This window comes from Equus caballus, chromosome 8 (assembly GCF_041296265.1).
Source record: "Equus caballus isolate H_3958 breed thoroughbred chromosome 8, TB-T2T, whole genome shotgun sequence".
NCBI classification, from domain to species: Eukaryota; Metazoa; Chordata; class Mammalia; order Perissodactyla; family Equidae; genus Equus; species Equus caballus.
The window spans coordinates 68,741,667-68,766,861 of NC_091691.1; positions in this window are offsets into that span (position 1 = coordinate 68,741,667).

A 25,195-nucleotide genomic window follows, 5' to 3' on the forward strand; every position below is an offset into this window, starting at 1 on the left:
TAAACATATGAAAATTGAGAGTGGCAGCACCTGAAAAGTCCCAGGATAGTATTTTCTTTGAGCAAAATTGATGTTATATTTTCCTATTCCAGAGACATACCCCTCACAAGAATGTCTGGTTCCATTCTGGTCAATTTCATTCTCTCTCTTTCATATATCAAAGCTCACTTCTACTTTCATTTGGAATACTCTAAGTCCTTTTTTATCAGTGAAATATTGTGTTTGGCTGCATAGGACAGAAAAACAGTTACTGTGACTTAACCAAAGATAAGTTTTATTTTCCTTCTACAATCAGAACCTTTGAGATGGGCAAGTTAAGGCTAGTGCAGTTGTTTGAATAGATCATCAAGAAAGCAGCTACTTCTAGTCCTTTCTCTGTCATCTGCAGCGTGTAGCAGCTTCTATGTCAGTAGTCCCCACCTAATCATAAATTGGCTGTCCCCCCTCTAGCACCAGAAAGCCATTTCAGGCAATAATAAGAGAGCCATAAAAAACAAATAGAATTTATACCAGGAGAGACAAAACATTGACAGAAATAATCAGTAGAGGTTCCATTTCCATCTTTTTGGTTACATTCATCTCACAGGCCCTCCACTCCCATCGTCAAAAGTAAGGAAGACTAGAAACTATGGTTTATCTTTCTGGAAATAATGCTGAAAATGGTAAAATGTGTGTTCTGTTTTGAACGAAGGAGAGAACAAGGCTTAGGTAGATACCTAGCAGTATCTGCCATACCTTATCCTCTTTTCATCTGAACTGTTAAACCATGCCATTCAGCTTGGTATAACCTCAGAGATAAAGCTTTCCAATTTATTGCCACCTTCATTGATTCCATCTTGGTAACTCATGAGACAGTTCATATCTGTAGCTCACATTTCATAAATGAACTGGATATTGCAAGACATTGTTGCTTGAATTTATTTTGCCTACATTACTGGATTGTTAACTCTTAAAGAATAGGCATCACACATCCCTATCCTGATCTTTCACTTTCCATCTCAGATAAAACTAAATGCACAGGTCTGAAGTAGTACCGATCTTGGAGTGAGAAAAGAATACATGGAGTTTGAGTCCTGAGGTGAGTAGACGGACAGCAGGAAATCACAATTTTCTGATCACTGTATCATACAAGGAGACTTAGTATATGAGAAACTCATGAATGGGTGTTTGCTAATTTTATAACTATGTTGGGTACCCAAATGATTGTGCTTTATTCAAAGTAGTGGCTTTCGAATCATTTTATTACAGAAAATCTTTTTTTTCAAATGAAATTATGCATTGCAGCTCCATAAGCTGGAGAAGCAGATCTCCTCTACTTGAATCAGAGTAGGGAGACACAATTCTCCCTGCTGCCAGCTCTTTGCTCAGTGTCGGCCTCCTTTACTCTGGCAGACAATGAGTAAAGTAAACGTATAAACCAATTTGCTCAGTATAGTTCTGGTTCACACTTGTGGCCCTAGTGAATTTATAAATAGTGCCCTATTTCATTCTCAAAAGTGACCTAATTTAGAAAATAAATTATATGGCCGTCCTATCTATGAGGTATCTTAGGGGAACCTTGGAGCTTAAGGACCCATCTGGAAAGCCATGGAGCTAAGACACAGAAATAATTATGATTTAACTGATATGTATAAAGATATAACCTTAGATTTGTTTATTCTATCATTTTGCTTACTTATTACAGGGAGACCCGATGAGCCAAGTCATAACATGGTATAATTTTTACTGACTGCTTTATACATGTGACTATCAGTGGTTTGGACTTCCTGATGAGTAAAATATTAGGAAGAAAGCCAGTATCCTTTGGTACCGATAGTGCTTCTTCTGCTAATTATCCCTGTGAAATTGAGGAGAACTTTGCATACCTGCACCTCAGTTTCCTCTGATCTAAAATGATGGGACGGTATTTGAAATGGCATCCAGCTCTAATCTTCATTTATTCTGTAAGACTGGATGTACCTTTGCCTGGGAAATCCACTCTGTTCCATTTGTTGGCACAGTGATAATATTCAGTTCCTGCCTATTTAGGTGGATTTCAGGAACAGTTTGTAGCACTTTGCAACTCCACTTATAGTAAGTTATGCCCACAGATAAGGAATAAGGGATAAATGTGAGAAAACAGTCCCCCATAATGTTTGGTACAATAATACTTAACATGAGCATTGAATGCTGCCAATGAGATTCATTTGAGATCAGAACTGTTTTTGCCAGACACTCATTTCATTTGGCTGGACTCTGAAAAACCATGTACTATTGAATGTAGCTAACGTTTCTCTAAATGTTTCTGAAATGTGCAGGTGGTGTGCTCTGATGAAAGTAGATTACTTTGGAAAATACTGCTCCAAATACCCACTTTTCTCAGGCAGTCGCATAATGCAGGCCCATTAGAAGAACAAATAGGAAAAGGCCTTTACATAGATCTTATCTGGCTACTAATATGAAGGGTCATTACCTTTACAACTGTAAAGTTGTCAAGTTCTTCTTTCCAGGAAGTGCGGGTCTATCAGATTCAAAGCTGGTTGGAGATCACCAATCACAATCCTTTAGTTATGAAATAAACTCTGAATATGTACATAAACAAGAAGACCTTATAAATCCAATCCTCAAGTTGAAGAAAGAACTGAGCCCTCAAGTTTTTAAAGCTTATCCAGTGGCTGATGTGCAGGTGCCATTTTATAAGCCTGGGTCTAAAATTAGAGAAGACAACCTGAGCAAATCATTTTTAAGTATACTATTCAAAATATGTGATGAGCTATGTGGGAATATTTCCAGCTATAGTGCTCTTTACAACAAAATGCATGTTACAGAAACCGTATTGGTTGCTAGTCGAGAATATCTACTTTTGGAGTCGTTTGAAGAGGCCATAGTAAAACCTTCTGAAAATTGTGCAGAACAATTATTATAAGAACATAGGAAAAACTACTATTAACTGCAGAAAAAAAAAGTCACAGTTTGCACAAGTCTGTATAGTTATTCAGGTTTTGAGTTTCAGGACATAAAAATGAGGAAAATCTTGGAGAAGTAGGTAAAATAATAATTCCTATCAAAGATGTTTTTATATTATACTTTTATTTATGCATTTGTTTATTCTTTTTATGATAACCAGCTACTTTAAGCATAGCACTGGTTGACATGTATTAGATGTGTAAGAGAAGGTGATGTCAGAGATTATCTACCAGTCAGAATAGGCTAGATCATGCTGAAGTAACTAAAATTCTCACATTGTAAAGGCTTATCACAGCACACATTTATTTTTGCTTGTCTACAGGTCTATTATGGCTTGACTAACATTTGTTCTACAACTCCTCACTTTGGTGTCCCATCTACTAAGCAGCCACCACTTCTAAAGATGTCCAAGGGAAAGAGAGTTCTGGAGGTTTTGCAATTGTCAATTAAATGCCCTGACTTAGCAGTAGCAAACAGCTGCTCAAAGCTCATTGGTTAGTCACATGGCCATACCCAACTACAAAGGATCCAGGAAGTGTAATCTAAACATATGATCAGATGGCAGAGAGCTGGCAATACTTTATAAACAGCATTAATGATAACCACATTTTACCCTTCTGGTCACAAAATATTCATCACACACTCCCTTCTCAGACAAAATATATTTATTTCTTCCCCAAGGGAGACAACTCAAAAGGTCTCATTCCAGGATCTTATGGAATGTGACATTAATAATACATCAGAGAATTACATGTAAGAGTCTTTAATCAGGTCCACCTGAAGCCCTTCTTGATTAGGAAATCTGTGTATTTGAAAGATGAGTAAATTGCTTCTACTGTCGCACAAACCTTAATGAAAGAGAGTAAAGGTAATCACAGAAACAACACTTTCAGCAGGGAAGATACAAAACTGTCTCTGGCCTGCGGCAATTTTGACATCCTCTTGGCAGATGTAGCCCTACTCTGTGAGTGGGAAAAGTCTGTTGATTAGATCCTGAGTCAGCTTCATGGGAAAAGCATTCAGATCGCTATTCTCCAAGGCCCTTGCTCCACTTGGGGAGGCCCTTCTTTCTCCTTTTTTCACACACACAACATATGAAGTTGGCTTTTGAAACTATACCTTACTTGGAGGTGGAGAAGCTTTCTCAGACTGCTTCTTGCCTCTAGGTGTTTGACAGTCTGAGAGGTGCAATAAATCTTAAACAGTTGGTGGGTTTTTTTAGTCCAGGCTAATGATTTTTTTTTTTTTTTAAGATTTTATTTTTTTCCTTTTTCTCCCCAAAGCCCCCCAGTCCATAGCCGTACACTCTTCGTTGTGGGTCCTTCTAGTTGTGGCATGTGGGACGCTGCCCCAGCGTGGTTTGATGAGCAGTGCCATGCCCGCGCCCAGGACTCGAACCAACGAAACACTGGGCCGCCTGCAGCGGAGCGCGCGAACTCAACCACTCGGCCACGGGGCCAGCCCCAGGCTAATGATTTTTTTTTTGAAAGTCCAACTCTCTGAGAAACTTAGTGGTTTTCTCAGCTCTTTAACTATAGTAAACGTCATGTGACAATATCCATACTAACAGCTTTTGTTCTAGACATTTTTTCTTAGATTATTTTCCTCTATATTCTCAGCTATATGCCTGCCTTTCTCTCAGTTAATTGCAGGTTACTCTGAGTCTGTCAGGCTTCCACGGGAGAGACACCTCTTCTGTCTCCTTTCTCCTAGCCACCTTGTTCATTTCATGTATTTACTGGGTAAGTAACTGCTGCAGTATAAAAGGCACATCTACTGACGGTTCATTAGCAAAATTTGTCCCATGGCTTCTCCTACCAAAATGGGGACAGAAAGTACAATTTGTGTGCCTGAAAATTAGAGAGCCGGAAATATTTGATGAACTGATTTTCTTTATTAAATATTTGGCAAGAGCAGACTTATAAGGACATCCAATGGGACATAAATTATAGATTGTCACTGAAGACAGTGGGAAGAGCACTCTAGCCTAGTGATCAGTACAGAGTAGTCCATCCCTACCTCAGCTCTTCCATATTTGATGACTTTGGGTATGTCAAGCCACTGTTACGAAATTTTGTTTTCTTATCAAGGGATGATTTATTTGTCCTAGAAGACAACCAAGAAACACATTGATTTTAATAGTTTCTGCTTTCAGCAACACAGATTCAGCTAAATGACTCAGGAAAACTCAGGAGAAAAGGTCTGTTGATCCATTCTTGAAATCTTTTAAGGTAAAGTGACATTCTTTAGCTGTCGGTCCCATTCCATACTCTCTGGGGCTTCTCTTATCATTCTTAGCATCCAAGCCCTTTTCTTTTTTCTTGGAGTTTCTATAGAGATATGATACAGCCATGCTCTGGGTCCCTGAAAGGGACTTCCATTCTTCTGAAGAGGAAACGCTTTTGTTAATAGGGCAGGCCTGGACCCCAGTGGCTCCTGTGTAAAGATATTAAGAGGAGCATCTCTGCCAATGTACTTAGGTAGAACAATAAAGCATCTTTACAGCCCAGACTCACCAGAGCCACTATTGATTCACTGGCATGTGCTCTCTCAATAGTAAAGGGCTGCCAGGATTTACTCGCTCAGCTTTTCCCTTTCCTAGGCTGTCATTATTCAGTGTAAAACTCCTTTAACCTGGTGGAGTTGTTGCTCTTGCTAATACTGTGTTAGCAAATTATTGATCCCAATGATGAGAACAGGAATCGTTTCTCCTGTAGCAGGATGTGCAATTGGATCTACATTCTGCCCTGGTAATTTTCTCTATAGATCTTCCAGGGGGACTAGACAAATGGACCATTAAAAACGGGTTGGGCGGGAGGGAGCTGCCTGAGGTTGATGGTACATTTGAGCTAAATCCAAACTTTATTGGTGTTTTTCAGCTTCTATTTGAAAACTTATAAACACTACTCTTTGGCACTTTATGGTCTGGTTTTGTTTTTGGTAGTTTTATTTGGCTTATTTTTAACTTTCTCTGATGGGCAAGGAGAAATTTTAGCTTGTGAGCTTCTTCTTTTGAAATCGAAATCAAGAAAATCAACAATTCAGGAGATTTAAATTTAAAGGCAAATCAAGGTCATTGACCTCTTTCAGTCAAAAGGAAAATAAAATAAAATCAGTAATGAGAGTTCATTTCAGCCACATTGGCCTTCATAGTTGGAATTTAGTGACACAAATCTTAATTAAAATGGTTACCTCTCTGCATTTCACCTCCCCGTTTTCATTTCAGATAATTTAACTACTGGGTGATTGTTAATCCAATGACTTCTAACTAGGATTCACAGAATATCTGTCTTCTGTGGGCCTAGCACTGTAGATCCTGCAAAGATCTAAATAAAATAGAAAATTGAGTTCAATGGTTTACCCTGAGGCTCTGAGGATGATTTTTTTTATTTGTTGAGAAACAAAAAGAAACAGAAGTTATGGAAGAGAAACAAATTTGAAAAGAAATTATTCCAAATCAGGGAAACTGTTTTCCACCCAGCATAAACTCTGAAAGTGAAAGCAGAATCTCCTGTTTATTATGTTGGGATCAAAAACTGAGCTTTGTGTGCAAAACACTGTGTGATTGAACTAATTACACTGGCCCTGATATCAGTTCCCGTACATTAAACACAGCATACGTGGGGTTAAAATGAACGCACTCATTCCCTGCCTACTTCCTGGCTCCCTGGCTCCAGGGTCCTCTATCCACCTTGGAGACAAACAGCCAAGGACACCCACCTGCAAATTCCTTTAGCATCCTCCTCCTTGTAAGCAGCCTCCCAAGGCCTAAAGCAAGCTAGCAGGAAAGCTCAGACCAGCAAGGCCACAGACTGCCCCCCATTACCCCCCAGGCAAACACATTCCTTACAACTTTTAAAATCCCTCACCTCCCATCTTTCAAGGAGACCAGGCAAAACGAATTTGAGGGCTCACTCTCACCTCCCGGATAACATCACCCAAAATAAAACCCTTTCCTTACCATAAACCTGGCATTCCAGTTTTTATTTGGCCTCTCGTGTGGTGGGTAGGGAACCTATGTTTGTAGCCTGTAACACTAAGACTTCACAGAGTACTATAAAAGAGCTGGGGGATCCCCATTCTGTACAGAAGTAGTAAAAGAAGAGTGTTTGCATGTCAGATGGCACATTACTTTCTATTTTCTTTCTGAAATGTACTGAAAGATATAAAATTCCTCAAGGCTAATTGTTTATTTGTTTAATATGAATTGCTGACTTGAATATGTTTTTTAGTGCAAGAAAGTAAATTTCTGTCTCCAAGGTACCACTTGAATTTCACATCAGGAGGAAGTGCTTAGCGAACTGTTGACCTTACACTGCTCATTAGGTAAGGAAAATAATTAAGGCTGAAAACTTTCACTTTATATTATACAGCATATGACAGATATGTAGGATATTTTATGTAAGCAATCTTCTATCCTGGATTAGAAATTCTAAAGAGACAGTTACTTTTCTAAAATGAAATTTAACTGCCTCTTTATTAGGCAATAGCATACAAAGCTTGATATCTCAATTTTAGCACATATTAGAGTTAGAAAGATAAATGTCCATCTCCTGTTGAGATGATAAACCCTTAGAATGAGGAACTTTGACTTCTCATTTCTATATTCTACCATAGCTGCAATTACTATGGCTTATTCCATATTTGTTTGGTTTGAGATGGGACTTCTCACTGATGGTTATTATAATTCTGGTTCCATGCAATACTCAGCTGACATCACTGGATCATCTGAACTTATTGGTTCATCCCTCTTACTCTAGAGATTGAATGGAAAATCGGAACTGAGAAGAAAAGAGTGGGAATGTTGTAGGAAAATAAAAGAAAGTTGGGAGAGAATTAACCTATATCTTCTCTATTTTTTTTGCAATATCATAATACCATTTAATATTTGCATTATTAATTTACTAATAACTACAGATTGCCTCCTGTGGGCCTAGGACTATAATAGATCTTGAAGATGTGAACAAAATAGAAAATTGAGTTTAGTTGTCCACGCTGAGAACTAATGATGGTTATTAATTTGAACTAGAACTATAGAAAAGAAGATTTTATCAGGATTTTGGTGGAAAAGTTATAAAGCTATAGTTTAGAACAGAAAATGTATAGAATATATATATAGAACAGAGTATACATGTGTGTGTCTCTGTATATATAGGTGTTTGTATACATATGTGTATATATGCATACATGTATATCATACACACACACACACATATATATATATATATATATATATATATACACATACGAGGTTGACCTTGTGAATTGCTTTCATAAAATGCCCCAAATACATTTTGATATACATCACCAGGTTTTTTTTTTTTTGGTTGTAGTATATGCCTATCCTTTCTAGTATTTGATATGTAAATATTCTAATCTGTGAAGTAACATTGATATTTTTCCCTGTATTTTCAGTAAAATAATGTTTGCATTTTTTTGGCTTGACACTATAGTTTTTTGGAAATTTTAAAATCCAAAGCATCCTAAAGTAGTCTCTCATGGATGTCAGTAACAGCAGAGAAAGTGGTTTGGATTTGATATCTTTGCTGCTGAGGAGACCATTAATGTATAAAATAAAAGTAACATATACTTTGTGAATAATAAATAAGCAATCACGGGGCACCAAATTCGATCTTAAAAATAAAAGCATGGATGCAAATGCTGTAATTGAAATTCTTACAATCAATTTATGTGCAGTCATGAAAAGGAATGAATACACTTTCTGCCCTATCCCAAACATCCTTCTAAGTAGAGGCAATGAATATATCAATTATGAGGCTTAACAACTGGGGTTTAGTAAAACATACTTGATTAATTTTTACTGAGATTTCCAAAATAAAATGAGGAAGAAATCACCCCATTCATTATATCACAGAAGGGAAAGGGATCTTGATGGTATTTGACTGCATCCAACTGATCAAATGACACATTAGCCAACTCCAGAAATGGGTTCCTTGTGTGAAATGAATTTCCTTCCTGAAGATGAGCATTCAAGCATCTCAGAAATTGCAGAGGTCCAGCCTCTTTACACTACCAGCAAAAAGATAGATGAAGATTGCCACAGTAACAGTCAAAACAGCAACAACAAAAATAGTCTATATGGAATTGACAAGGCACAGAGACACACATTTTGAAAAACCAGAAGCTTCAGTGAGAAAAATATCCACAAGAAATATTACTTTAGAGGATGTTATTAACTTCAAGTAGATGGCATAGTCATGTTTTATGAAGGGAATGAGATATTTGAATTATTTTTGTTTTATAAGCAATTTTAATCTCTACTATACTGTGCTAATAAATTAGATATCATGCTCTTCAGTGACTTTGACTCATCTTTGATTTCCTGTTGTTTATTCTTTAATATTTCAACATAGTTGTTAGTAGACAGTATTAGAACCCAGATTCATAACTCATTATTGCAAGGTTGCATTCTGAAAGTATATGCAGACAAATATAAGGCAAGAATAGAGAGAAAAGATAGTGTTCAAGCATTAATGGACTTACTGTTTCCAATTTTCCAAATAATTTTCAGAGCTTCTAAAAAGTAATGCATTAAATTCATTTCTCTCCTTTAATAACTCTCAAGTTTTTAGACATTCCTATCCATTAGTGCTCTACCAAATGCTGAGAACAGTGGGCAGTGTGGAGGAATATGGAAGTTGAAAGTATGGCACCTGCCCTCGCAGACGTTACAAAAAACCTAAAGTGAAAAGCAAGGCAAGCGCCTGTACACACAATAGAAACACACACTAGAATAGAATGTAAAACTGAAGGTTGTTTGGCAGAGACCATAGATGTTTTATGATTTTCAGGATAGTTGAACTTACTGTGGAACAGAAATATTTGAATAAGCAATAGAGGTTATGGAAAGAACATTCTTTGCAAAGTCAACTTAGAATTCCTACTAATCTTTTAGACTGAACATTTAAGAGGAAAACATCTTAAAAGGGCAAACTGAGGGACGTTTCTTCTGATTTGATTCTGTTTGCTTTGGGATTAATACAGAATGAAAAGGGACCCAATTTTGGAATTTTTAATATCTCCTTTCGTATTTCAAATGCCTTTTGTTTTAATTTGTTCTTCATACTCCTAATCCAAGATCAGGTTACCCTTAGGAGCTCATATACTACATCTTATCGTCGGTAGCTGCCAAGGTCTTAAGTTGCCTTCCACAAGAAACAGAATTCGAGATAGCAATTTACATCCACAAACTTTGTTGGGGAGTACTGCATGGGGACTTCTCTTTCCTGGGTGTGAGGGAAGCAGGATTAGGCAGAGGGGGAGATTGAACTGCGATGCCCTTGCATCAAAGGCCTCAGCTAATCGCACAGGAGTTCTGGAGATGGCTGGCACTTGAGAAATGTTTCACCTTGGGGGAAAGAATTCCAGGTCTTTGAATCCCACATTCATTATTCAGTGCATGAAGGCTGTCCCATAGAAAAAATGTAAAATTGAAGGAAGCTCACTTTGATGGAGGAAATTTTCTGGAGAGGATCCAAATTTGAATAATCAGCTGCTAATGTTTCTGGCAACTGGGGGAATAAGTGCAGCAATACTGAAGGCCGGATCTGGCTAAAATGTGGATGGATGACTGAAATCTGCATTAAGGACATTGAATGATTTCCATCATTTATAAATGATACTTCATAAATGATAACTCTTTGAGAGAGCAAAGACATCTCTGTCGTGTTCTTCATCATCCTGCCAGGGTTTAGAGATGTATTGGCACATCGTGGATGCTCCCTAAACATTTATTGAAATAAATGATAAAACTAATTAATAAACAAATGACTAATGAATATATAGTATTTGTGGACTCCTGGCTTCCTAGGTGAACACTAGAGGTTTCCATAAAACCAAGTTTGCAAACAAAATATAGGATTGTATTTTTGGATAAGAGTTAATATATTATATAATCATTCATCAAATAACTTTGTTGAGTGCCTACTACACACCCTCCACTGAGTGAATTTGAAATGTGTAAGACATGATCAGGCAGAAAATGCTAAGAGCTAAATCTGAGGTGCTATTTTCTTTTTTTAAAGAGATGTCATTTTTTACTTCTTGAAAAAGAGCAGAATGTTTCTCTCAATATTGCTTCTTTTTTTTGTATTCAGACTTTTGCTTCGATGTGATTTCTGACATATTTAAATGCCAAATGTTAATAAATGGATGAAGCCATGAAAAATGACAAAGAAAACTTAACACACATCCATGTGTTAATTTGAAAATAAGATAGGCAATATTTTAAATGGAGATTTCATGTGAGTTAGCACGTACACTGACATATTAATGCCTTTAATCCACATAAGTAGTTGAGAAGGAAATATCTATTAATTTAAATGGCAGGTGTCAATTTTGATCCAAAATATAGAAGTTGCCAGCTTGCTATAATGGCGTATACCCTCACCAACAAGAAGAACAAATCAAAGAGAAACACAACACTGGATAGAGACAATAGATCTGTGAAAACAGCCAGCCAGTAATTCCAAAGACTAGCTCAAACAACAAGATAAATGGAGGTTGTAGCTTTTACCATTAAGGAACCAGTTAGAATTCCATTTTGTGCCAGAAGAGTTCTGCCAAAAAGAACTTTCAGTTCCAACTTGCTCTGTCAGTCCTCCCCATAGAAACATTTCTGGCTTATACATGCAAACAAAGTGACAATGAAAGTTGCATTCCAATGACCTTGTCTTTGAGATGATAGTGACACATTGTAGAAGAATTAGAAAGTTACATTGAGGTCTGTAATGCTATTATAACCCGTTGGGAGCCAATCCAATCTGGGTGAGATATTTCCTGCATTGTGCTCTCAGAGTGATGCATACAGCTAATTGTAAATATCTCATATAGAACTGCCACCTGCTTCCCTGAATTACATCATTCACAGTTAATTTATATTCAGGTGGCACACACATCATTTTCTCTTAATTTCTGCATAACAGTTCATTTTCTTTGGTTAGAATCAGCATTTCTCTCAGAGCTTTTTGTAAAAGTACAGCTTTACCACACATAACCTATACAAAAGCTCCAGAATCCGTGACATATCTATTAAAAGAAATATAAATAATAACAGGGAAGGAGAACTTCCCAACAAAGAAGGACATTAAAAAAATTTAGATTCCTGGTTTTAACACAAGACTGTCCCTTTAAAACAGAAACGGCACTGGTTCATTATGCATTCTCTCAGTGTCCTAGTTGCAAAGGCGGGCGGAGCGGGGAACACAACCTTAAATTCTTCAGAGCTGTCCTGGTTGGTTTATCTACTGTGATTTACTGTTGTGATTGTTGAGTAGCTGACCACTGATTTTAACACTAGGGTATAGAGGAGACAGATTGACATGGGTTTCATTAAAATTCAAGAAACTCAACTCCACAGAGAGCATGACTAACTTCCTTATACATGACAGGAATCCCCACAGATGGTACTTCACCCTTGCTAAAGGAATTAAGTCTACCAAAAGAATCCCTGTCTATAAGCAGCCAATTCCCCAAATCTACAGGCTCATCTGCACAGATATTCTTTATACTGTCATTCTTAAGTACCTTAGGGTAGCTCTGAAAGACAGGGGGCCGAGAGGGAACAGCCGCTGCTGCCTTCACTACCCCTCAAGCATGCTGGTGGCATGGGGATGATGGGATTATAAAGTAAACATCATAAAACACAGGACCAGGGCATCCGGTGGACACAGTCTATTTGCTGACTCCTCTTTGCCTGGGAGAGCTCAAGATGAAATTCTTATTACAATTGCACAGAATCCCTGGACCAAATTGGCAGTTATTAAACTATTAGGCAAATGCACAAATGAGTATTGTATTTGGTTCCTGATCCAATTAACTTTCTTTCTTCATTTTCTTCTCTCTCTCTGCTTTCTGGTATTATGCTCTGAAATTCCACATTTCACCTTCAAATATTTGAGTTGTCAAGGAAAAACTAAACTAGCCATCGCACATTCATTATATTGTGTCAAATAGGACATGAAGGAGACAGCTTGCTTTTTTTCCTGTCCTCTGCTCTTGTCAATCAAAAGCAGAGTAATTAAATGGGGATGAGGATGCTTTCAAATTAAAAACAAAAGAGGAGGCATTTAATAGGAGGAAGGGAAAAGTAATTAAAATAAATAAATAAAGGCTCTGGCTGTGTCTATTGTCCTCAGATGTGCTGTCCTGAGCTACGGTTCCACCAGCTCAACCCCACTTCACTCCCTCCTCATTCAGTGAAGTTTCCGCTGAGAAAACAGGCAGACAGCATGAACTATAGACACTGCATAGTACACGCTGGGAGTTCTGGATAACATTAAACACTTGAAAATGTTAATGACGTGCACTAATTTGTTTCTCCTTTTCCAGATTAGACGTGATCGGGATAAACTGAAGGGCATATACATTTAACATCCATAGAGTCGTTGACACAAAGTCATTCCCTGAAATCATCGTGCAGCTTTTCTTGGATTAGGAATATTCTGGCACACCTATATAAATCTCAAACACAGTTCCTCATCCCACCAGCTGCCATCCCATCATGACTCTTTCATTGTTAAATGGGTTATAATGGCAAATAGGCAAAGGAGTTTTTATTTTTTCTGCTAAAATTTGAATCTTCATCAGCATCTGCCTAGGCTGCTTTATCAATAAACCTCTGACTGATAAGTTTGTCTCAAAATGTTGTTGAGGAGAAAAGAAGTCAGAATATTCTCTCTGGGTCTTGGCATTCCTGGAAAACAGGGAATATATCCTTCTGGTGTCCTAGAGAAAGTAGATGTGAGGGTTCTTCACTGTGGAAATCCTGGTTTATGGGAGTATGTGAGAGTCTTCACTAAAAATTATGTAAACATACATAATTTTTAACAAAATAATTTATATCCTAAGGGTTTCAAGTAATTGCTTACGTGCATTCACACACTTTTCAGACGCTGAAAACCCAGAAGCACAGCTACTATCTTTTCTGTTTGGAAGAGATTATGAACAGAATGTTCTATCTTATTACTATTTATTTGAGAATAGGGTATCAAACGATGAGAAGCCCTGACAAAGGAAAAATGTACATTTAAAAATATTCTAAAACATGACACTTGCTTAATCAATAAAATGTCTTTCTTATATAAAATAAGTACTAGATAAACTCATGAGAATAAAACAACAGAAATTCTTGCCATTTTTGCCTAAGTACTTCAATTTCACACAGGAATCAATGCAAAAATGTTTTATCCTATAGCAAAACACAGCACAACCTCAAAGCAATAATGCATATACAGCACTATCTTACAGAACAGTGGACTAAACATAAAACTTGCTAGCAGAACTTTTCATTTCTGTGACACTGTAATAAGGCCAATTAGGAGATTGGGGATGGGGCCCAATTTCAAATTGGCTTTCTGTGCTGTAGTTATGGTACTTTCATGCCTATTTATCTGGGTAGTTATTTCCCCTGACAACCGTAAAATGAGTTTTTTCCATAATTTTATGAGAACTATGTTACAACAATGAATTAGTAACTCCAAGATTCCGAGTGGATATTTTGCAATTTCATTACAAGGCTTTGTGTCAGAATTCTGGCTAGCCTGGGCCTCTGGAAGGAATGGCAATTGCGTAGATGGATTTGCAAACCTGTCCTTATTGAGCTCAGTGCTAACTCCAAATTTCTCTTGCTCCTGAAAGCAGAACAAGTTTGAAGTCAGCAAAAATTATGGTGAAATTTTGGTTCTTTTCACATGAAGCCCTGTAATTTCCAGAAAAAAAAGGGATGCGATCACATAAGGACATCTGTGACTATAGTGGTTATCCCCCTAGCTCAGGATATATTTAGAAACAACAAGAACCTGATCTTGAGAGTTTCTTGACTCTGCCTTAAAGGACCAAAAAAAGAGAATCATCTTGAGTTTTGAGCTTGGCTTCACCCCTGCAGTATTAATTATATCTCTAGAGCTAGAGGGCCAGAGAGTTGTCCGCCACTGAGGTAAATATGTCAGGCACTGCTGCAAATTTTCATCTGTGCAAAACTCAAATATTTTTCACAAAGGAGAAAAGTGTGGCTGGATACAAGTCACAACCAAGAGGTATGGGCATTTTTATGAGTGAAGCGTTTAAAGCATGATCAGATACTTGATATTCTCCTCATAAGAAAATTCTCACTGGCTTAGTGCACCACAGAGATGTTCATTCTAAATTGAGAACAAAAAAGCTGAATATAGAAGTTAAACTACAAATTGCAGTTGATTCTCATTATTCATGGTGCTTATGTTCCATGAAGTTGCCGCGAACACTGAATTAGCAAATACTGAGCCATACATGTCTAGGTTCTTGTGAACCTCTGGTCACAACATTTTCATCAATCAATCAATACATAACCTTGTTTTGTGTATGCTTCTGTGTAAAGACACTTTATTTAATATATCTTCTTAATTCGTTAACGTTGAATTCACAGCCAACTGCACTATAACTCATGCCTGAATGAAGCTTATCTGACACATGCATTTTCTCTGTAAGTTACAAAACAGCTTTCTTCACTTAGGAACTCTAGACAGCACTTCATTGCTATAGTTGGGGGCCATTTTAAACAGAGAAATCACCAAAAAAAGATACAAAAATGCAAAAACTCTGGCACTAAATTCCATGGAAAGGTAACTCGTTTAAAGCATGAGAGCTAGAAAGAAGACAGTAGGGGCTTGCCTTGTTCCACCTCACCTGGGAATGTGCTGATCAAGTGACCCGGATATTTTGCTGTTCTATGTATGTTCACAAATGACCACAAAGTGCAGCAAGTATTGATTTGGTGGTTAAAAATAAATTTTAGTGAGTAGATAAATTCATGAATGCAAATCCACAAATACAGAATCAAGGAATAATGAGGATTGACTATATATTCCACCAACTTTGCCCTCATCCTAGCCTCCATGTAGATCCCAACCTACCCTTGTATTCTGTGCAATCATGTCATCCCATAATTAGCAACAATAACAAACAAAGCCACTCTCTCAGAGTCTGTCTCAGTCACACAGCCCCGAGACAGCCCCCATTTTCATTTCTTTGTCTTCACACCTCCCCAAACAAGCACTGTTTTTCTGGCCTCTCATTAGGCACTACCACAGCACAGCTTTTACAATAGCACTTTCCTTTGGTCTCTGTCAGTGAAGGAAGATAAATGAGATGGAATCCTGGAGTCCTCAGCGAATAGTCTTCTCTCTTAGAACTAGAGCCTGTAAAATCATCGGGGATTTGAAGTACAGGGAACGAAAGAGTGTTAGCATTCATGTCCCCAAGGATTCAGGGTGTAGTTCTCATTCAATGAAACCCAGGACAGCTTGTCAATGATGGTATTTGAAAGCACAAGAAACCCAGTAGCTGGTTAGACCCTAGTTCAATGCTCTGCATCTAACATGATTTCTTTCTCACAAGAAGAATATAAACAGATCCAGTTTGGGGGAGTCGAGGAAGACTAAGGCAGGAGAAATGAGGAAGACTTTAATGTTTAGGACTTCATTACTCTATTATATCTGGAACTTAAAATTCAGTGAATAAGATTAATGGTGGCTTTCTTATAGTCTCATATTCTTATGGGTACTTCTCAAATCTTAACTCATCCACGAAATCACATGCATATTGGAGAAATTTTATAATCTTGTACAGTTAGACCATGTTGGCAAATTTCCAGATTCACAAAAGGCCCCAAAGAAGGAATTATATGATCTATTTTCTACTCCAGGCTTTTCACAGGAGTGCTTTGTGGATGATCACTTGTTATATATAGTGGGAGAACCCCAATTTTTCTAATGTTTAATGTCCTTTTCAAAGGAAATTAGGTACTTTATGATCAGCAGACCCCCCACACCCCCAACACTATAGCCTGCCCCTGCACCTCTCAGGTATTCACAAGAGCTGACTTTCCAGAGGGCTTCTATCATTTACTGTAGTTTAAAGACTCTCATATATTCCCAAGCAAGGAGGATCCATCTCAATTACTTGATGTGATTAAGTAAGTAGGTTCTATTTAATAATGTAGAAGCAAACAAAGAATTATCAGTGTTCCTAATGTAGGTTAACCTGGAGGACATTGTTACTGATTAGAGACAATATATCATACCGGAAGTTCTCAGTGAGGGCCACTGGGTGAACATAAAGAACACATTTAGACAGGGGCAACTTCAAATACTCTAAGGATTTCTAATTTATGGGAACAATCTTCAGGCCAATAGGCATTATTTGAAGATTTCCTCTGAAGCCATTTGCTCCTAGAATATGATATCCACAACTATAGAATAAAGATCAAATCTCTTGGAACTTGAGCACACAAACATTATCCCCCCATTTCTTGATGACGAAACAAAGCAGTGGCTACTGTGCTTCCTTCTCTCTTCTTTTCTAATCACTTTGCTTTGAAAGGGGGAGCAAGGATCAAGAAAAATATTCAGGGGGCTGGCCCCGTGGCCGAGTGGTTAAGTTCGCGCGCTCCGCTGCAGGCTGCCCAGTGTTTCATTGGTTCGAATCCTGGGCGCGGACATGGCACTGCTCATCAAACCACGCTGAGGCAGCGTCCCACATACCACAACTAGAAGAATCCACAACGAAGAATATACAACTATGTACCGGGGGGCGTTGGGGAGAAAAAGGAAATAATAAAATCTTTAAAAAAAAAAAAAAAAGAAAGAAAAAATATTCAGTCATTATTTTTTAAAATAGATTAGCCTCTTTTGATTTTTCCCAAAATAACAAAATTTGTTTGCTTTATTAAGCTGTTCTAAAAGAAAATGTTCAATCAGTTATTTCCCATGGAGTGTCTTCTGCTTTTTATTAGATGAGAATAATGTCCATGGGATCACAGAAACTTAGAGATTCTTTCCCTTTGTGACATTTTAAAAAGGAGGCTAATGTTTAGAGGAGGTAGTGACAGAGGTAGGGAATAGGAAATAGAGAGCTACTGTTTGACGGCCCATTAGATATAAAGAATGATTGAAGCAATGGCCATGAGTAAACAGATGCAAGGATAGAGAGGCATTGAGATTAAGTGTTGGCACGTTGCAGGGTGTTCCATTAAGCTTACAGAAGTACCGCAACCAAAAGATTTCAGCGAAAACTATTCTTTCCAGTATGAATCCTTATATAAATTGATACAATCAATAGACAATTAAACTAGGTACTAGCTAAACAGGGGATGCAAACTGGCAGACTAAAGCCTGAGTTTCCTTCTAGCAAAGTAGTTTTGAGAGTACTTTAGTTGGGATTTTTTATTTGTTGTCCACTATCCTGCTCCAATATTCCTAACCTCCATTTCCTTTTACATTGACTGGCTACCATGTTTGTCTGAATATTTGAAGAATTTGTGCTTAAAAACCAAGAATTAACACTACTTAGGCAGGCAGACATGGAGTCAGAATTAGTCTTTACCAAAGTGTATAATAAAGTAGAATAGATTTTCATCTATGATGTCCACTTCCTGTTATTATGTTAAGAATTCTAGGAGAGATTTTTGAGAAATCTTAATCAAACTCTTTACAAGGGTCAAAGGAGTGATATTGTTCAAGTAACGTTATCCAGAATCACAATTTCTGATGAGTAGGAGGCACTGATGCAAAGGAAAAGCAGAACAACCAAACCTCACAGTACTCAATTTTTAAGACCAAAGTTTAATTAAGAAAGAGAAAGCACATCGTGTGGAGAAGCTTAAGAACAGAAGAGTTCCTAAGTTCCAGAATGGCTTTTTGGGTTCATTTTTAGGTTGCTTTTCAATCCTTGCTGTTTTATTTTCGGTAGTGGTTGGGGTTGGGGGCATATTATAGTATTTTGGATGGATGAGTTTTGCAAAGATCCAGGCAATAAAACATCTGTTATAAAACATGTGCTATAGCTTTGGGGTATGGACGGAAACTAGTCAGTATTATTTTGAAGTGAGAGAATGAATGCCCAAATAAATGAGCACAACCTGTTTTTTATTATTATTATTTTAAAGGACTATTTAATCCAGCTAATTTATTTTTCATGTAAACTGCACATTTTATAAATATTTTACCATTGCTTCTGTTTAACACATTTTTATAATATTCTATGAGATAGAAAAAAATGCATACATTATACTCTTACCCTTCTAGTATTTCACCGTTTGACATATTCTTGGAAACGGTATAAAGAAGACCCTAAGATTACTCTTTTAATTTAAAACATATTTTATTTCACAGATAATTATTAAAATAGACTGTAGATACCAAATTGGGCTGGGTGACTTGTGAAATAAAAGAATTTTAATATATCTTCAATACCCCCAAGAATGTACAAATTATATGGTAAGAAAGACAAGTTGTTTTTTTTAATGTAAAGTTAACTAAAAGCGAAAAGGACTCAAAAGACTCTAAGATTCAAGGATATTTTATTTAATTAGAGATGAGCAAGTAGATCATATGAAGCAGTAGGAATAATGTAGTAAATATTAAGGAGGTAGAAAGTAGCATATCATGAACAGAAAGCAAGCAAAAATATACTTGTGTCAGTCAGGCTAAGCTATGTTATGCAGGTATCTATATACCCATACAGATAGATATATATCTCAGTGACTTGCAATTATAAAAGTTTATTTCTTATTCTTCCAGTATTCACTGAGGGTCTAGGCAAGTCTCAAAGGCAGATGTCCTTTTCTGGATGGGTCCACATTCTAGGTTGTTTCAATCTCATGATATCTTCACATTGATAGATCTTTCCAGATTAAGGGAGGAAAACACAGATAATGGTGCACTGCCTCTGAAATGCTTTTATCCAGAAAAAATACATAGCACTTACGCTTATATTCACTGATAAAGGAAAGCCATGTAGCCAATACTAAAGTCAAGGATAGATATCTAGAAAAAGAGGAGACCTAGAATTTTGCTAATCATTAGTTGTGTCTACCATACCACTTGACTATGGATGGGTAAAATTTATTCTTACACTACAACGTACTAGTTTAAAATCAATACTAGTAATGCTGACTATCAATTATATAATGCTGATTTAAGCAATTTATATATACTATTTGAATTAACATTCCAAAATAGTATCAGCTCTGGTTGTTAACAATGTGGTGAAACAGATATGTAAGAAAACCTCAAACAAACCCAAACAATTCTGGAAAAATGTTTCTAAAGCTATGTTTTTAATTGTATTCCTGAATCCACTGGAAAAATAAAAGAAATTCTTGGAAACCAAAACAGAGAATGGTTATCACTGGGGAGGTAACAAATACTGGTGAATTTACTGGGGGACATTTGTAAATCTCTTATGGCTTAGAAATGAGTTTTAACAAGACATGATGGATAAGTGACAAAATCGTATATATCCAAAAGTCTGCACTTTCAGAACTGCAAAATAAGATAACAGTCATTGCAATTACCAACTAAAAACGTTATATGTATGTGTGTGTGTGTGTGTAATATGAGGGCATCAAAAATGGTTGAGACAAGAGATTATTAAAAATGATACGGTGGATTTGACACAGAGTCAATTTCAACTTCTAACTAAAACTCATCATTGAAATTAGAAAATAAATGGATGAATAAATAGAAGACTAGAAATAGCTGAGAAGATAATTGGGAAACTGAATGATACATCTGAAAAAATCATCTAGAATGCAATCAGTGATATGCTGGTAATACCTCTCTTCCAAAAAGTAACCCCTGATTTGCAGCATTTGCCAATTCTAAATATTCTCATCATAGCCACTTTCAAGACAATAATGGTCTAAAAATTGCTTCATAAAGTTTCTGAATATTTAACCACTGGCTCTTGAAAGCTGGTATGAGCCAGTTCCAGTATATCACAAAATACAATACAGAGAATCAACAAAAAGGAAAATATGAAAGAGAAAAGAAGTGGGGACAAAGTGAGAAAGAATAAAATATATCTAACAGAAATTATGGAGAAACTAGAAAGAATGAAGAGACAATTTTCAAAGAGAAGATGAACAAGGATTCTTCATAATTAATAAATGACTGTGTTTAAATTCAGAAAAACAAATGAATCTCAAGTACAATAGAAAAAAAAAATCATAGCAAACTTGAAGAATCTAAAAGACAATAAAATATGCTAGAATCAACCAGAAAGAAAACGTAAAGCACCTACAAAGAATGTTGATTATACTGACAGCTGACTTCTCAAAAACAAGACAGGAAGTCAGACAATACTTGACTAATATATCCAAAGTGCTCATAACATAGTGACCAGATATGGCACCATCCTCCTTCCTTTCAAGCAATGCAGAGATTGTGTTGTGGAGCCCTGTTGCCTATCCCTGTGGCCACATATTAAGTGCAATAATAGAGAGTAGAACCCTCTCCCTCCCATCCAAAGAGTGAGAGTAAATTATGGAGAAGAGGGATTTGGAGAAAGGGATCCTTAACTTCTGTGCTATAAACCCAAGGCAAACTCTTGAGTAACCTGTGTGCAAAACTGACCAGAATTAACACAAGGAATACTGTGACAACTGAACTGCAAACTAGAATAGGACCAAGGATTCAGACTGGTCTCTGTGCAGCACACGAGCAAGGCAGATCAGAACAACACTGCAGAAGCTTGGAAAACTACATCAACATCCAAACCACAGCTCACAAAATGGGCTAGGTTGTGCATTCTGAACATACAAGGGTAGATAGCATACTAAAATAGGGGTTAATGGGGAACAGATTGTCATAACATAAGAGCCAAAATGTTCAGAAAAAAAAGATTCACATACCAAGAACTAGGTAAATCTCAATTAGAATGAGAAAAGTCAATCAACAGACAGAAAAGCCAAGGTAAGACAGATGTTGAAATTATCTGATAATGACTCTCGAACAAATATCATTAAAATACTCCAACAAGCAAGTACGAACACTCTGGAAAAATACAAAAGTTTTAACAAAGAAATAGAAAATGAATATATAAATAGGAGAAATAGAAGATAAAAATGAGTCAAATTATATTTTTGAACTGAAAAATACAGACAAAAATTAAAACTCACTTGCTCAATTTCATAACTTAGCTGACAGAAGAGTCAGTAAAATAAAATATAGATCAATAGAAATTATCCAATCTGAACGAGAGAAATATGATTTTATAAAATGAACAAGGTTGAAGAACCTGTGAGGCCGTAAACAAAAGATCTAATGTTTGTATTGTAGGAGGCTTAGAGGAGAGTCAAGGTTGAAAAATTACTTAAATAATTATGGCTGAAATTATTCAAATTTGATGAAAGGCATAAGTTCACAGACTCAAGAAGTTGAGCAAATTCCAATCAGGATAGACCTGAAGAAACCCACGATTATTATAATCAAATTTATGAAAACTGAAGACAAAAAAAAATCCCAAAAAACTTTGAACACAGGCAGAGAGATACAACACATTACAAATAGTTTAAGAATAATTAAATAACAGTGGCTTCCTTACCAGAAATTATAGAAACCAGAAGAAATTGGCACAGCATTTTATAAATGCTGAAAGAAAATAAAAACTGTCAACTCCGAACTCTATATCCAGAAAAATTACTGTTAGGGAAAAATCTGGGAAAAAATACATTCTTAGATGAAAGGAAAATGAGAAAATTTGTCACTGATAGACCTGCTCTAAAAGATTTGCTAGAAGCTGTTTTTCAGAAAGAAAGGAAATGGTAAAAGAAGGAAGCTAAGAACATTAAGAACAAAAAATCAACATAAATCATAAATATTTGGGCACATATAATAGAAAGGAATTAGCAAAGAAATGATAAAATATAAAGTAAATATAACAAACATAGATTGTATACAACAGCAATAATGTCTAATTTATTAATTTAAAAAAATACAACGAAAATACCAAAAAATAATAGAAAATAATTTGAGAAGGAGTAATCACAGATAAGGTCCTATCTAGCAATTCTATTGTTCTGAAAGAGAATTTTAAAAAAATGACCTGCCTTAAACTTTGCAAGCTAAATAAGAATATTAAAATTTTTAGGGAAATCAGTAAAATAACAGAAACAGAATATATATTGTCCATATTAGTAGAGGGGGATAATAGAATAAGGAAGAGGTCAAACAATCTAAATTGAAAACAGGGCTTCTCCACTAACAGCTATTTTGCTTCCCAGGGAACATTTGGCAACATCTAGAGACACTCTCAGCTATTTTAATCCCGGGGACAGGGGGAGGATGCTGCTCATGGCATCTAGTAGATAGAGGCCAGGAATGCTGCTAAGCATCGCACAAGGCACTGGATTGCCCTTCACAACGAAGAATTATATTGTCCAAAATATCAAAAGTGCTGAGATCGAGAGACCCTGAATGTATATTATTGATATATGACAAAAACAGATCTTAAAGCAAGAAGTATTACTAGAAATAGAAGGTTAATTACATGATGACAGAAGATTTAATTTTCTAGGATGATATTTAATCCTAACCTTGTAAGAATCTAAGAAGACTTCAAAGCATATAAAGTAAATATTATCAGACTACACAGGGAAAATAATAAGGAAAAACTCTTTCAGGGATACAGTAATGTCCTGTTTTCTTAATATAGCAAACAGAAAAAAAGAAAATCATAAACACAAAGAAAATTTAAATAACACATTTCAAAAACTAGACTGCCTATCCAGAACATATCCAGAACAGTTTACCCTCAAACTGGAAAACAAATAATCTTTAAAAAATATCCCTAAGTCATAGAGAAAGTTTCAAGAAATTCCAAAAAGTTGATCTCTAATCACAGTGCAATAAGAAAATGAATATAGTTAATAATAATGCATCGCTTACTTGAATTTCCTAAGAGAATAGATCTGAAGTGTTCTTACCCCCCCAAAAAGTAGTTATGTGAGGCAAAAGATATAATGAATTTGATTGTGGTAATCATTTCACAATGTCTACCTATACCAAATCATCACATTCTACACTGTAAAAAAAATCACATTGTTTTAGAACAGACAGTACTCAAACCCAGTGATGAAACTTAGCATGACCTATAATTGCACAATGTGACATTATGCGCTTACTGGTGGGTTTCAATGGAAAGTACACATATGTTGTCACATACATAGTATCCTTGACCAAAATGTGTGATCTGAATTCAATCAGGAGAAAACGATGTGGCAAATCCAGAAAGTGAGATATACTATGAAACAATTGATCAGGATTCTAAAAAAAAAGACATTCTCTGAAAGAGTTGAAAATATGGCAGGACACTTTGCTAGACTGAAGGAAAGCTAACAGATGTGACATATAAATGCAATGAGTGAACCTTTGCTGAATTCTAGATTTTAAAAAGCAACTTTAAAAGACATTCGGGCATTATAGGGGAAATTTACTTATGCATTGTGTACTAGACATTGTTTTGTTTCAGTGTTAAATTTCTTGTATATGATAACAGTATTCTGGTTATATAGGATACACACAATGGAATACTTAGGAATAAAGTGTCATAATGTCTGCAACTTTCAAATGGTTCAACAAACATAAATTCTGTTGTGTGTGTGTGTTGAGACAGAAAGAGAGAGAAAACGCAAATCTGGCAAAATATTGACAATTGGTGAATCTAGTGAAAGGGATATGAGACTCGATATATAATTCTTTCAACTTCTCTATAAGTTTAAAATTTCCACAATAAAAAGTTAAGAATAATATCAATAGGAAAATAATTAGTTTTAAAAAATATCATTTTATGCCTATTAAATTGTTCCCGCTACTCCCAAAAATCACATTGTACAACCTAAAACTACCTTAATATGTCACTATCATTACCTCTTTTGTGCCTGGTCTTCTTTCTGTATTTACTGGTGCTAGAGTAAAAGATACTGTCTCGTTCACACAACTTTCTCTGACAACCCTCCTGTGTGCCTTTTCTTTTATGCTTCCCTGTAGCTATTGGTTATATCAGTTAAACATCTTTCAATTCTACAAATTTTCATTTCCCTTTCTTCAGTTCCACAAATCTTTTCTACATCCCCATGGCTCCCTCGTAATTCCAGTAATTAGGTTTTATAAGAGCAGAAACAACTTTTAATACATCTCTTGAATCTAGTACATTGTCTACTCCATCATAAGAACCATGTTCATAGAAAAGAAAAGGGAAGGCAAGGAGTAAAGAGAATAGGGAAGAAGTGGAAAAGGGAGAAGAAATTTGGGGATCAGGGAAGAATTTGAATTCAAGTTATTTTAACTGGATTGAGGTATTCTCTATAGTTTTTAAGTGCCACTTTGTAGCTTTTCTTTATGAGCACCACACTTTGCATCTAAAGCAGTTGCGTTATCTCCTTCCTCATTCTCACTGTGGCCAATCCCTT